Below are 14903 nucleotides of genomic sequence, written 5' to 3'. Positions count from 1 at the left end.
TTCGGTATTTTAGACAAAACCACAGGATGGAAACCATAGATGGATTCATAAATGCAATCATAGCTTTATAATTTTATTACAGATTTATTACAAATTGTCAGAAATTTCACCCTCCTACTGGTTCAGATTAGGTGCAATACATGAAATACTAGAGCACTGAAAAATGTGTATTCTTTAACCCCTTAATGACACGGCCTATTTTGGCATTGAGGACCAAGCGATTTTTGGTATTTTTCCATCTCCATTTTTCAAAAGCCATAACTTTTTTATTTTTCCGTTGACGCGGCCGCATAAGGGCTTGTTTCTTGCGTGGCGAGCTGTAGTTTTTATCGGTGCGATTTTTGGGTACATAGACTATATTGTAAAACTTTTATTATTTTTCTTATGATAACAGGGAGAGAAAACGCATCAATTCTGCCATAGATTTTTTTTTTACAGCGTTAATCATGCAGCATAAATGACACACGAAATTTTTTTCTGCGGGTCGGTACGGTTACAACGATACCAAAATTCTTATACTTTTTTAGGTTTTTACACTTTTTTGCAATAAAAACCCTTTTTATTGGCCTTTTTTTTTTTTCTCTATAGCTGCATTCAAAGTCCTGTAACTTTTTTATTTTTCTATGTACGGAGCTCTATGGGGGCGAGATGAGCTGTAGTTTTTATTGGTACCATTTTGGGGAATCTACGGCTTTTTTGATCACTTTTATTTGCCTCTGTTTCTTAGCGTTTTTTACGCTTTTTGCCGTACAAAATAAAAAGCGTGTTCAACTTTTTGTACACGTCATTACAGACGCGTCAATATCAAATATGTGGGGTTTTAAATTTTTTTACCTTTTTTTATGCTAATATTAGAAAAAGCACAAAAAAGTATTTTTTTACATTTTTCTTTTTTTTTTACATTTTTCTTTTCTTTTTTTTACACTATTTGAGTCCCTCTGAGGGGTTTACATCACTGCACTTATGATCGCTGTGATAAGGCATGGCAGAGCTACTGCCCTGCCATGCCTTATCGCTTATACAACGATCATAGGCATTGGCACTACAGGACGCCAGTGTCTGGCGTCCTATTGCCATGGCGACAGGCCGGGCTCTCGCAAGAGCCGGCCGGAGACACAGAGGGAGCACGCTCCCTCTGTGAACTCTTTCCCTGTCGCAATCTACTTAGATCGCAGCAGGGAACGGGTTAACAGCGGGACGCCGGCTGTGACTGACAGCCGACTCCCGCTGCGGGATAGCGCGAGGTCAGTCATGATCTCGCGCTATTTCGATGACGTAAGGGTATGTCATTTTGCGCAAAGTACCAGCCTGCCATGACGTACCCTTACGTCATAGGGCAGGAAGGGGTTAAGAAGTTAAATTACCGTTACAATTATTATGGGATTTGTATGGAACTATGCATGGAGAGAAGACGTACAATAAACATTATAAAGAGAGACGTTTGTTCCTTACAATCAGCAACACCTGTAATTCCTTACAATTAGTCAGTCTAGGATCTTAGAGTTACTATTCAGGGACATGCCACACACACTCTATCACCAGTCAGCGTTTCCTTCTTCTGTAACTGCCCATCAATATGTTCCCGCTGGTAAATTCCCACTTCTGAGACATGCTAGGGTCTTTTTTCCCCTCATTGATGGCTATTGTTGTCTGCTGTCCCCCTGCTAATAGTTGATATTCCTGGTAGTGTCTGTAATATGGAAAACGGTTTCGCTTTACCAGATAAATGGTCAAAATGATGTAAGCTGTAGTCAAATGTTTCCACATGTAAAATAAGGAGGAGAAGGAATCCTTGGACTAAATATCATAACAGCTGTTCTGTGTTTATCCAGGACTTCAGAAGAGAAGGATTTAGGGATTCTGATTTTTTTCACAGCTTCAAAAAGGAGTCCACAGTGCAGTCAAGCAGCAGAGAAAGCAAGTAGGACGTTTGGCTAGAGGTATAACCAGTAGAAAGAGGGAGATTGTGATCCTGCTGTATTGAGCTCTGCTGAAACCACATCCGGAATACTGCATTCAGTTCTGGAGACCTCACCTATGGAAAGACCGTCTACAACAGGGGTGTCAAACTCATTTTCACCGAGGGCCACATCAGGCTTATGGTGACCTTCAAAGGGCCGATTGTAAGGCCGCCTGCAGACGGCCGGGTCAGATCCCGCTGTGAGAATTCTCGCAGCGGGACCGGACCCGAGCCCCTGCAGGAACCAGCACGGCACTCATCTCCCGCGGCTCCAGCTCTGTTGTGTGCCGGCTGCCCCGCACAGAAATAGAGCATGCCGCGATTTTTTTTACCGTGCAAGATTTCGCGCAGACAAACTGCGGCCATCTGCATAGGATTGCGTTTTCTAACGCAATCCTATGGCAGCTTCCACGGGCAGAAATTCTGCAGGAAATCCCGCCGCGCAGTTTCTGCCTGTGTGCAGGGGGCCTAAGACAGTACAGTAAGGGCCTGTTCACACAAGCGTATTTGCGTACATAATATGCAGTGAATAGAAGCCATTGATTTCACTGAGTTCATTCACATGATGTATATTTTCACACAGGATGACCTATTTTGTTGCGTACTGCGCACCCCAATAGGCCATTGAAGTGAATGGGCCGCGCAAATACGTGGTGAATGCGCAGGAAACCTATGTATTCACAGCATATATGCGCACCATTTCCGTGGGCCCATCTGCGTTCCTTTTTACGTACGCAAATATACAGGCAGTATATGACGTCAGTGTGAGCCGGGATCAGCAGTAACAACGTGATTACCAGCAGGGAGCTGCGGCACCCCAGCTGGTAATCGCTGCAGTGGTGAGCGGTGTCGTCACGCCGCGGGCCACATAACACGAGGCAGCGGGCCGGATTCGGCCCGTGGGCCTTGTGTTTGACACATATGGTCTACAAAAATGGTGGAAGGTCTCAAGAACAAAACTTATCAGGAAAGATTTAAAGAAATTAACTTGTACAGGGGGTGGACAAAAATATGGAAAGACTACGAAATGCGTGGGATTTTAACCATTAGTGTTGAGTTGCCCTTTTGACGTCTGCTTGGTTGAGAGTTTTCCCACCAAATTTATGTTTACTTCACCTCTTGCCCTGCTCTGGGTGGTTTGGGAGCCATCTGGTAACAGCTGCTGAGTGGCTCAAACCCCTGACCAATGGTACCTTGTTGCATAGGTCATGCATTTCATACTGTGTTTGTATATTTTTGTCTACCGCCTGTATAGATTGGAGAAGAAAAAGACGGGGGGAACATGATGAAAACTTTTATACAGTAAGTACTGTGCAAACGTTTTAGGCAGGTGTGGAAAAAATGTTGTAAAGGCAGAATAGAAGTGTTAATAGTTTATTTTGTCAGTTAACAAAATGCAAAGTGAATGAACAAAATAGCAATCTAAATCGAATCAATTTTTGGTGTGATCCCCTTTGTCTTCAGACCAACATCATTTCTTCTAGGTACATTTGCACAAATTCAAGGATTTTGTAGGATTATAGTAAGGGGTATGATTAACCAATTATACCAAACAGGTGATACTGATCATTTTCATGTGTAGGTTGAAACACAGTCATAAACAGAAACAGCTGTGTAGGAGGCTTAAAACTAGGTGAGGAAAAGCCAAACTGCTACAGAGGTGAGGTTGTGGAAGACAGTTTCATGGCCACGGTCATGCACCATGGCAAAACTGAGCAGAACAACAAGAAAAAAGGTAGTTATAGTGGATATAAAAAGTCTACATACCCATGTTAAAAAGCCATGTTTTTGTCATGTTTAAAAAAAACTGACAGGGGGCGTGGCTACGCCGGAAGGGAGAGTAGTCACAAGAAGTAAGAGCTTCTTGCAACTGCATCAGAAACCAGTATTATAAAATAAGTTTCCAAGACTACCACTCCTGTAAATTGCCGCTGAAAGATCACCTGGAGAGGCTTGGCGACAGAAGTGAATTTCCCTCCACTCCCAGCTGCCTTTATACACCACGACCTCCCGCGCCTAGTGAGAGGAGAAGCCGGGGCCTCGATTTTGAAAAGGAGCGCATGGCGAGTGCTGTGACAGATACGCAATTCCCGCAGCAACAAACAAAAGCTGGAGTCATGCTGCTCAAAACCTCACGAACAAGGTGAGGAGAAGGAGGTGGTGGGGGGCCGGAAGTTCTGCGATCGCGCTGTCTGCGCTCACGGACGCCCGGTCTGGTGCTCAAAACTAAAGGTGAGAGAATCTGAGCTGCTTCACGGGAGTCTTAAGAACAACGCCTATACAGAAAGAGAGAGAGATAAAGAGTCCCCTCGTTCAAGAACCACATTTCTTGAACTACAGTCTATTAACCGGACTAATCTAAACATTTCCACAGTAGTCCACAACTTTAAAAAAAAAAAATTAGGATTGCTCTATTTCTTTCAAATACTATATGTAAAAGCCCTAGTGCCACCCGGTGGTGGAAAATAATATAACAACCTACAATCATCTATAAAGACTCTTTGCCGGAAGCAACTGTTATTATAAGGCATAATATGTGAACACAATCCTTCCCCGACTGTCGCAGCGTAACGATAACCAGACAGGCAATGTGGGAAAGCTCACAAAAGTAGCACTGAAATCACCAGAGACTTTTAGACCCCAACCCTTCCCATAATACTCTACACATAAACCACCAAAAACCAGATGCCATCTGAAGAGATTAATAAAACCCACACTGCCTCTTCCCTAGGCCTAGAAAACGAATCTGAAGACGACTGATGGCTTCAGACGCAGACATAAAAAAATACATTAAAGCCCTGCCTACCAAAGAATGTATCAGGGATCTCTTTAAAGAATTCACGCAAACAGTCAAGGAAGAGATTTCAGATTTAAAGAAAGATGTAAAAGATGTGCACATTAGAATCAACACCCTCAAAGGACGCTTGTACAAGAGGAGAGAAGGGAGAGGGGGAGGACATGATGGAAACCTTTATACATGTTACAGGAGGAGAGAAGGGAGAGGGGGACATGATGGAAACCTTTATATCTGTTACAGGAGGAGAGAAGGGATAGGGGGACATGATGGAAACCTTTATATATGTTACAGGAGGAGAGAAGGGAGAGGGAGACATGATGGAAACCTTTATATATGTTACAGGAGGAGAGAAGGGAGAGGGAGGACATGATGGAAACCTTTATATATGTTACAGGAGGAGAGAAGGGAGGGGGGAGGGACATGATGGAAACCTTTATATATGTTACAGGAGGAGAGAAGGGAGAGGGGGACATGATGGAAACCTTTATATATGTTACAGGAGGAGAGAAGGGAGAGGGAGGACATGATGGAAACCTTTATATATGTTACAGGAGGAGAGAAGGGAGAGGGGGGACATGATGGAAACCTTTATATATGTTACAGAAGGGAGAGAAGGGACATGATGGAAACCTTTATATATGTTACAGGAGGAGAGAAGGGAGAGGGAGGACATGATGGAAACCTTTATATATGTTACAGGAGGAGAGAAGGGAGAGGGGGGACATGATGGAATCCTTTATATATGTTACAGGAGGGGTGAAGGGAGAGGAGGACATGGTGGAAACCTTTATATATGTTACAGGAGGAGAGAAGGGAGAGGAGGACATGATGGAAACCTTTATATATGTTACAGGAGGAAAGAAGGGAGAGCAGGACGTGATGGAAACCTTTATATATGTTACAGAAGGGAGAGAAGGGACATGATGGAAACCTTTATATATGTTACAGGAGGAGAGAAGGGAGAGGAGGACATGATGGAAACCTTTATATATGTTACAGAAGGGAGAGAGGGAGGACATGATGGAAACCTTTATATATGTTACAGGAGGGGTGAAGGGAGAGGAGGGACATGATGGAAACCTTTATATATGTTACAGGAGGAGAGAAGAGAGGGGGACATGATGGAAACCTTTATATACATTACAGGAGGAGAGAGGGGAGAGCGGGACATGATGGAAACCTTTATATATGTTACAGGAGGAGAGAAGGGAGAGGGAGGACATGATGGAAACCTTTATATATGTTACAGAAGGGAGAGAAGGGACATGATGGAAACCTTTATATATGTTACAGGAGGAGAGAAGGGAGAGGAGGACATGATGGAAACCTTTATATATGTTACAGAAGGGAGAGAAGGGACATGATGGAAACCTTTATATATGTTACAGGAGGAGAGAAGGGAGAGAAGGGACATGATGGAAACCTTTATATATGTTACAGGAGGAGAGAAGGGAGAGGGAGGACATGATGGAAACCTTTATATATATATATCAGGAGGAGAGAAGGGAGAGGGGGGACATGATGGAATCCTTTATATATGTTACAGGAGGGGTGAAGGGAGAGGAGGGACATGATGGAAACATATATAATTACAGGAGGAGAGAACAGAGGGGGGAAAAGATGGAAACCTTTACGTATGTTACAGAGGGAGAGGAGGGACATGATAATAACCATTATATACGTTACAGAAGGAGAGAAGGGAGAGGGGGGACGTGATGGAAATCTTTATATTGTTATGATCGTGTGGGCAAACTGAGCATGGGGCCCACACGATCGTGACCCAAAGCGGACTGGATGAGTTCACGAGTTTCTGGCAAACTGACCCTGTGCTACCGGGAGGTTGACCTGGCCCTACCTAAGCGGGGACATTGCCCCAATAAGGGCAGCCCAGCGGTCTTCGGATCTGGGCCTTAGCTGATCCTGGGAGCCTTGCACCACAACAGGACACACTCACTTACCACATGACAGGGACTGAACAACAGGACACACAGAGCCAGAATACACAGCATACAGCAGCCAAAATGTAACCACTAGTAACAGATGATAAGCTGAATATAAATACCAGGTATTAGTTGACATTTTGTACAAAACATGAAAGCTAGCAGGCCACATCACGGCTCCTGGTTATACTGCTAGTCCCTACACTAACCAGAAGTCCAGCAGAACCAGACACAGTTTACACAGCAAGCTGCAATGGGACAGGACACAGATTACAGGTCACACAGCAAGCGGACACAAAACTGACAGAATAAAAACAAACAAACAAACGGACATGAACCAGCAAGATACAGATCACACAGCAGACTTGCAACAGACAAAGATTCATGACTGCTCACCCTGAACACCAGACAGACTGACAAGGAGCTGGGTTTATATATGAGCACAGAGCACAGACCCAGGAGATTGGCTAGCAGGAAGAACCACACCCACCCAGCTCAATCATTAACCCTGAGAGTGCTATACTGCTGGAAGCACAGTAGTACAACATGTCTCAGCAACACACGTAACATATATATGCTACAGGAGGGAGAGGTACATATGATGCAAACCTTTATATATGTTACAGGAGGAGAAAAGGGAGATGAGGGACAAGATGGAAACCTTTATATATGTTACTGGAGGAGAAAAGGGAGATGAGGGACATGATGGGAACCTTTATATATGTTACAGGAGAAGAGAAGGGAGAGGGGGGGACATGATGGAAACCTTTATATATGTTACAGGAGGAGAGAAGGCAGAGGAAGGACATGATGGAAACCTTTATATATGTTACAGGAGGAGAGAAGAGAGATGAGGGACATGATGGAAACCTTCATATGTGTTAAAGAAGGAAGAGGGGGACATGATGGGAGCCTTTATATATAATACAGAAGGGAGAGGGGGGACATAATAGAAACCTTTATATATGTTACAGGAGGAGAGAAGGGAGAGGAGGACATGATTGAAATCTTTATATATATATGTTACAGGCGGAGAGGAGGGAGAGGGGGACATGATGGAAACCTTTATATATGTTATAAAAGAAGGGAAGGGAGAGGGGGACATGATGGAATCCTTTATATATGTTGCAGGAGGGAGAGGGGGGACATAATGGAAACCTTTATATATGTTACAGGAGAAGAGAAGGGAGAGGGGGACATGATGGAAACCTTTATATATGTTACAGGAGGAGAGAAGGGAGAGGGGGGACATGATGGAATCCTTTACATATGTTACGGGAGGAGAGAATGGACATGATGGAAACCTTTTTTATATGTCACAGGAGAAGAGAAGGGAGAGGGGCAACATGATGGAAACCTTTATATATGTTACAGGAGGAGAAAATAGAGTTGAGGGACATGATGGAAACCTTTATATATGTTACAGGAGAAGAGAAGGGAGAGGGGGACATGATGGAAACCTTTATATATGTTACAGGAGGAGAGAAGGGAGAGGGGGGACATGATGGAATCCTTTACATATGTTACGGGAGGAGAGAATGGACATGATGGAAACCTTTTTTATATGTCACAGGAGAAGAGAAGGGAGATGGGAGACATGATGGAAACCTTTATATATGTTACAGGAGGAGAAAATAGAGTTGAGGGACATGATGGAAACCTTTATATATGTTACAGGAGGAGAAAATAGGGTTGAGGGACATAATGGAAACATTTATATGTGTTAAAGAAGGAAGAGTCCATTAACACTTTATGCAAAAAGATTGCTAAAAGCCCATTTACACACAAAGTTGATTGCTCAAAAAATGGCTTTTGAGTGATCATTTTGCATAAACTACTAATTGGTACTAATGCCAATTAGTAGTTTATTAATGCGTGTGAGCCACCGGGAGCTATATTCAGAATAGCAGGTGGTCTGTTCTCTGAATACATTTCCTTTGTTCTGCCGTGGGACTGACAGCTGAGACAATGTTATTAGTGCTCCCCACAGAGAACACAGTGTGAAGTCCTTGCTATCAGCTCTTCTGCCGAACAATGGATTTTATGCTGAACATAAAATCATCGTTCAGCAGAAAAGTGAAAGATGAGTACATTTACACGCAACACTTCTGAGTGAATTTTGAGCGAATCATTGTCTGTAAAAACTTTCAATCATTTAAAAGATTATCTTGCGTGTAAATGGGTATTAAGGCTGCACATGGGCGAATTTGCATTGCAGAATCCGGAGCGGAAGTCCGGCCCCGGATTCCACAGAAAGTCCTGCCCATAGCATGCTATGCCAAAACGTGCTTTCCTCTCCACGAGCTTCTAGAAAGCAATTGCGATTTTCCGCTTGCGGAGGAAAAATCACAGCATGCTTTATTTCTGTGCAGATTCCGCATGAACAGCTTCCGTTGAAATTAATGGAAGCCGTCCGACCGGCGTTTTTTTCACAAAAACATTGCGGAGAGGTCACGTGTACCTGCGTCATCACCTAGTGACGATGCAGGAAAAGCCAGAGGATCAAGCAGCAGATGGGGTATATACAAAGGAATGTGAAATCCAGGGAGGTACGACAGAGCAAAATCTCGCGATTGGTAGGTGATTTCTCACACAGGCGCAATAAAGATACTTGTACTGAAATCTACTGTGGGCATGTTTTAATGACACGATTGGAAGCTTTGCGTGTGTTAGGTGACGCCTCACGCAGGCACAGTGAAGACACTATTTTTGACATAATGCTCGTGCCAAATTTCAAGTTTCTATTAAATTGGGAAGTGAGAGAATTAGATTCCGTACGTAAAATTTGGACGCTAATTCTTTGGCGCTTAGAATTGAATAATCGAGTTGGGACCCATTCACTTTTCCTATTTTTGACATAATCAATGCTCGTGCCAAATTTCATGTTTCTATTAAATTGGGAACTGAGAGAATTAGATTCCATACGTAAAATTTGGACGCTAATTCTTTGGCGCTTAGAATTGAATAATGGAGTTGGGACCCATTAACTTTTCCTATTTATGACATAATCAATGCTCGTGCCAAATTTCAAGTTTCTGTGACATTGGTAGGTGAGAAAATTAGATTCCATACGTAAAATTAGGACGCTAATTCTTTTGCGCTTAGAATTGAATAATCGAGTTGGGACCCATTAACTTTTCCTATTTATGACATAATCAATGCTCGTGCCAAATGTCAAGTTTCTATGACATTGGGAAGCGAGAAAATTAGATTCCGTACATATAATTTGGACGCTAATTCTTTGGCGCTTACAATTGAATAATCGAGTTGGGACCCATTAGCTTTTCCTATTTATGACATAATCAATGCTCCTGTCAAATTTCATGTTTCTACAACATCGGGAAGTGAGAGAATTAGTGGCAATGATGGAAATCGAACGATCTACGTGGGGGGGTCGTAACTATCGACGACACACGCATGCGCGCCATTTATCGTAGCATAAATGTACTATGCCAGTAATCTTCCCAAGCGTGTACTCAACAACTTCCCAAAGTTTTATGGTGATCGGATGAATGGTGTAGTAGTGCATAAAGGACAAACAGACACGCACGCAAATTCCGTACGTAAAATCTGGACGCTAATTCTTTGGCGCTTAGAATTGAATAATGGAGTTGGGACCCATTAACTTTTCCTATTTATGACATAATCAATGCTCGTGCCAAATTTCAAGTTTCTGTGACATTGGTAGGTGAGAAAATTAGATTCCATACGTAAAATTAGGGCGCTAATTCTTTTGCGCTTAGAATTGAATAATTGAGTTGGGACCCATTAACTTTTCCTATTTATGACATAATCAATGCTCCTGTCAAATTTCATGTTTCTACAACATCGGGAAGTGAGAGAATTAGTGGCAATGATGGAAATCGAACGATCTACGTGGGGGGGGGGTCGTAACTGTCGACGACACACGCATGCGCGCCATTTATCGTAGGATAGTTTTACTATGCCTATAATCTTCCCAGGAGTGTACTCAACAACTTCCCAAAGTTTCATGGCGATCGGATGAATGGCGTAGTAGCGCATAAAGGACAAACAGACAGACAGACACGCACGCAGGCAGACATACATTCAATTTTATATCTATAAATATAAAGCTGAAAGCCCTCACTGACTCACTGACTGACTGACTGACTCGCCAAAAGTTCTCCAACTTCCCGATGTCGTAGAAACATGAATTTTGGCAGAAGCATAGATTATCTCCAAAATAGGAAAAGTAATTGGGTCCCAACTCGATTATTCAATACTAGCGCAAAAGAATTAGTGTCGAAATTTTGCAGACGTAATCTAAATCTCTCACTTCCCAATGTCATAGAAACTTAAAATTTGGCACACATATTGAATATGTCATAAATAGGAAAAGCTAATGGGTCCCAACTCGATTATTCAATTCTATGCGCAAAAGAATTAGCGTCCAAATTTTACGTACGGAATCTAATTCTCTCACTTCCCGGTGTCATAGAAACTCGAAATTTGGCACGGGCATTGATTATGTCATAAATAGGAAAAGCTTATGGGTCCCAACTCGATTATTTAATTCTAAGCGCAAAAGAATTAGCGTCCAAATTTTATGTACGGAATGTAACTTTCTCACTTTCCAGTGTCATAGAAACGTGAAATTTGGCACGAGCATTGATTATGTCATAAATAGGAAAAGCTAATGGGTCCCAACTCGATTATTCAATTCTAGGCGCAAAAGAATTAGCGTCCAAATTTTACGTATGGAATCTATTCTCTCACTTCCCGGTGTCATAGAAACTCGAAATTTGGCAGGAGCATTGATTCTGTCATAAATCAGAAAAGTTAATGGGTCCCAACTCGATTATTCAATTCTATGCGCAAAAGAATTAGCATCCAAATTTTATGTACGGAATGTAATTTTCTCACTTTCCGGTGTTATAGAAATGGGAAATTTGGCACGAGCATTGATTATGTCATAAATAGGAAAAGCTAATGGGTCCCAACTCGATTATTCAATTCTATGCGCAAAAGAATTAGCGTCCAAATTTTACGTACGGAATGTATTTTTCTCACTTTCCAGTGTCATAGAAACGTGAAATTTGGCACGAGCATTGAATATGTCATAAATAGGAAAAGCTAATCGGTCTCAACTCGAATATTCAATTCTATGTGCAAAATAATTAGCGTCCAAATTTTACGTACGGAATGTAATTTTCTCACATAGAAACTTAAAATTTGGCATGGGCATTGAATATGTCAAATAGGAAAAGTGAATGGGTCCCAACTCGATTATTCAATTCTATGCGCAAAAGAATTAGCGTCCAAATTTTACGTACGGAATGTAATTTTCTCACTTTCCGGTGTCATAGAAACATGAAATTTGGCACGAGCATTGATTATGTCATAAATTGGAAAAGCTAATGGGTCCCAACTCGATTATTCAATTCTAGCGCAAAAGAACTAGCGTCCAAATTTTACGTGAGGAATCTAATTCTCTCACTTCTTGGTGTCATAGAAACATGAAATTTGGAACGGTCATTGATTATTTCATAAATAGGGAAAGTTAATGGGTCCCACCTCGATTGTTCAATTCTAAGCGCAAAAGAATTAGCGTCCACATTTTACGTACGAAATTTAATTCTCTCACTTCCCAATGTCATAGAAACTTGAAATTTGGCACGGACATTGATTATGTCATAAATAGGAAAAGTTAATGGGTCCCACCTCGATTATTGAATTCTAAGCGCAAAAGAATTAGCGTCCAAATTTTACATACAGAATGTAATTTTCTCACTTTCCGGTGTCATAGAAATGTGAAATTTGGCACGGGCATTGATTATGTCATAAATAGGAAAAGTTAATGGGTCCCAACTCGATTATTCAATTCTAAGTGCAAAAGAATTAGTGTCCAAATTTTATGTACGTAATCTAATTCTCTCACTTCCTGATGTCATTTTATATAAAGGAAATGTCGCATGGTTACCTCCCCGTGATGTTTCCTGGGTAACGCAGAGAGCTATGCAAAATGGTGAACATATGTTTTTCCGGTATCTCTAAAGTAACCACGACTTCATAAGATTTTCCCTGTGAACACCAGATAAACACCAGTACCAAATTAACTCGGGCGAAGCTGGGTATATCAGCTAGTATTTATATATATGTCTGTATGTTTGTTTTGGCATTAGCTTGATAAAGACCTAATAAAGGATATCTTTTTCTGATGTGAGGATTTCACATTCCTTTATATAGGCCCCATCTGCTGCTCGATCTGCTGATATGTCTATGGACTAATTTGGGATCCGGCAGTCTATATCCCTTGAGCGTGCAGGATGGTGCAAGTTAAAGTCTTCCTTTGTGAGTATTTATGCTATGCTGCCGACCTCATTCCATATAGATTTGGACTGCAACGCAGGAAAAGCCGGGTTTAAAAAAACCCCATACTGCGCATATCTGACGGCTCGCCGTGCGGAATATCCGCAGTACAGCCAGTGAAAGAAGAAAGCAGGTATGCGCCAATACGGCTCGGCACAGGGTCGGATACTGCTGTGGGCTCTCGCATACGGAATCCGGCCCAGTCATGTGCAGCCATCATAAATACAGTTTTCAGGCCTCCCTCACACAGGCGTTTGCAAAAAATGATGCGCTTTTGACCACTGCGCTAACAACGTAAAATAGAACGTATATCGCAGAGTTAAAAAGGCTGCGTTTTAACGCTTGTGTGAGCAGCCCCATGAAAATGAATGGGAGCGTTGTACAGCGTTTAATGCAGCGCTAAAAACGCACTACTAAATGCTGGCAACCCCCCCCCCCCCCCCCCCCCGCCAGTGTGAGGGAGGTAGAAGGTTGTCATTATTTAAAAAAACATATTTCTTACATTATTAAAAAAAAAAATAGTTGTTTTGGTGCAATTCGTGCAATTCACATCGCCATGCATGCATTTTTCATGGGCGTGAGAAAATAGTTATAACGATTCTAAAAAAGGTATCGCACGCATGCAAATCGCATGGCATGACAGCGTGTGGCGGTTCTTTTTCCGCCGTCATATCAAATAATGGAAGATTCTTGAACAAGAATCGTTCAAAAATAGCGATTTTTCTACCTCAGATTTTCGGTCCGTGAAAAAAAAAATGGCTAGTGTGAATCGAGCCATTGAAATGAATGAGTTCTTTTTACGTGGGAGTTCTGTCCTCGCAATTCGATAGAACTCGCGCATGACAAATCGCCGTGTGTTGAACCAAGTGGCTCTGCTGCCCGGCTGGATGTCCTGCTGATTAATTGCAGCTGCACGCATTGCCTTCAGTTTGGAACTACAATCCCCAATATGCTTTGCAGCAGAAGCCCACGGATCACTTCCTCCAATCATTTCCCCAGGAAATCTTCTGTAGAGAGGAATGCAAGGGATGATCCTGGCGAGTAGTGCAGTGTATGTATATATATATATATATACCCGTGTTTCCTGCTCCTGTGTATGTGTGCTGTGTGCTCCTGGCTGCATGCTGCTATAATGTCCTGGTGATTATAAGCACAATGAGGAGCGGCCATCAATAGGACCCTATTGTTTACAGATGTCTTTGCTGCTCTCAGGGGGGCGGTGCGGGGAACAAGACGCCGTTATAGAACAAGAGGGGGGGCGTATAGGTAACTGGGCGAAGTCTGAATGTAACTTATCTGTATATATGTGTACACAAGGGGAATGGTTGAGCCCCTTAGTGACCCTACCGGCGCCATGTAACACGCCATGGGTGATGGAATCCTGCGAGCTTTGAGCGCTGCGAGACGCACAAATATAGGAGCAATTCATCTCAATGGGTCTATTTACATGAGCCAACTTTCTCTCGCGAGATGGAGAAATCACAGCATGTTTTATTTTTGTGCAAGTCTCGCAGGAGAATAGTACATGTAGATATGCGGTCTCCGGACGGCACACGGCTAGAGCGTCCTGTGCGATGCGAGTCGCGTTCGAGAATTTTGGGCGCAACTTGCATTCACCCCTGTGTGAATCTGCCCTTAGGGTGAGGGAACATTTGTCAGCCAAGTCACAACTCCTAGTATGGCGTGACAATTCATCATCATCATCAGATTTCCCTGGCCCATATATATCCAGTATATACTGTATAGTGCCATACATGTACCCGCAGAGAGATCCTGTATTTACTGTATAGAGGAATACGTGTACCCGCAGAAATATACTGTATAGTGCCATACGTGTACCGTCAGAGATATACTATATGTACTGTATTGTGCCATA

Source organism: Eleutherodactylus coqui, chromosome 2, assembly GCF_035609145.1.
Source record: "Eleutherodactylus coqui strain aEleCoq1 chromosome 2, aEleCoq1.hap1, whole genome shotgun sequence".
In the NCBI taxonomy this organism is placed as follows: domain Eukaryota; kingdom Metazoa; phylum Chordata; class Amphibia; order Anura; family Eleutherodactylidae; genus Eleutherodactylus; species Eleutherodactylus coqui.
The sequence above is the reverse complement of the archived record's forward strand: the minus strand, read 5'-3'. Positions refer to the sequence as shown.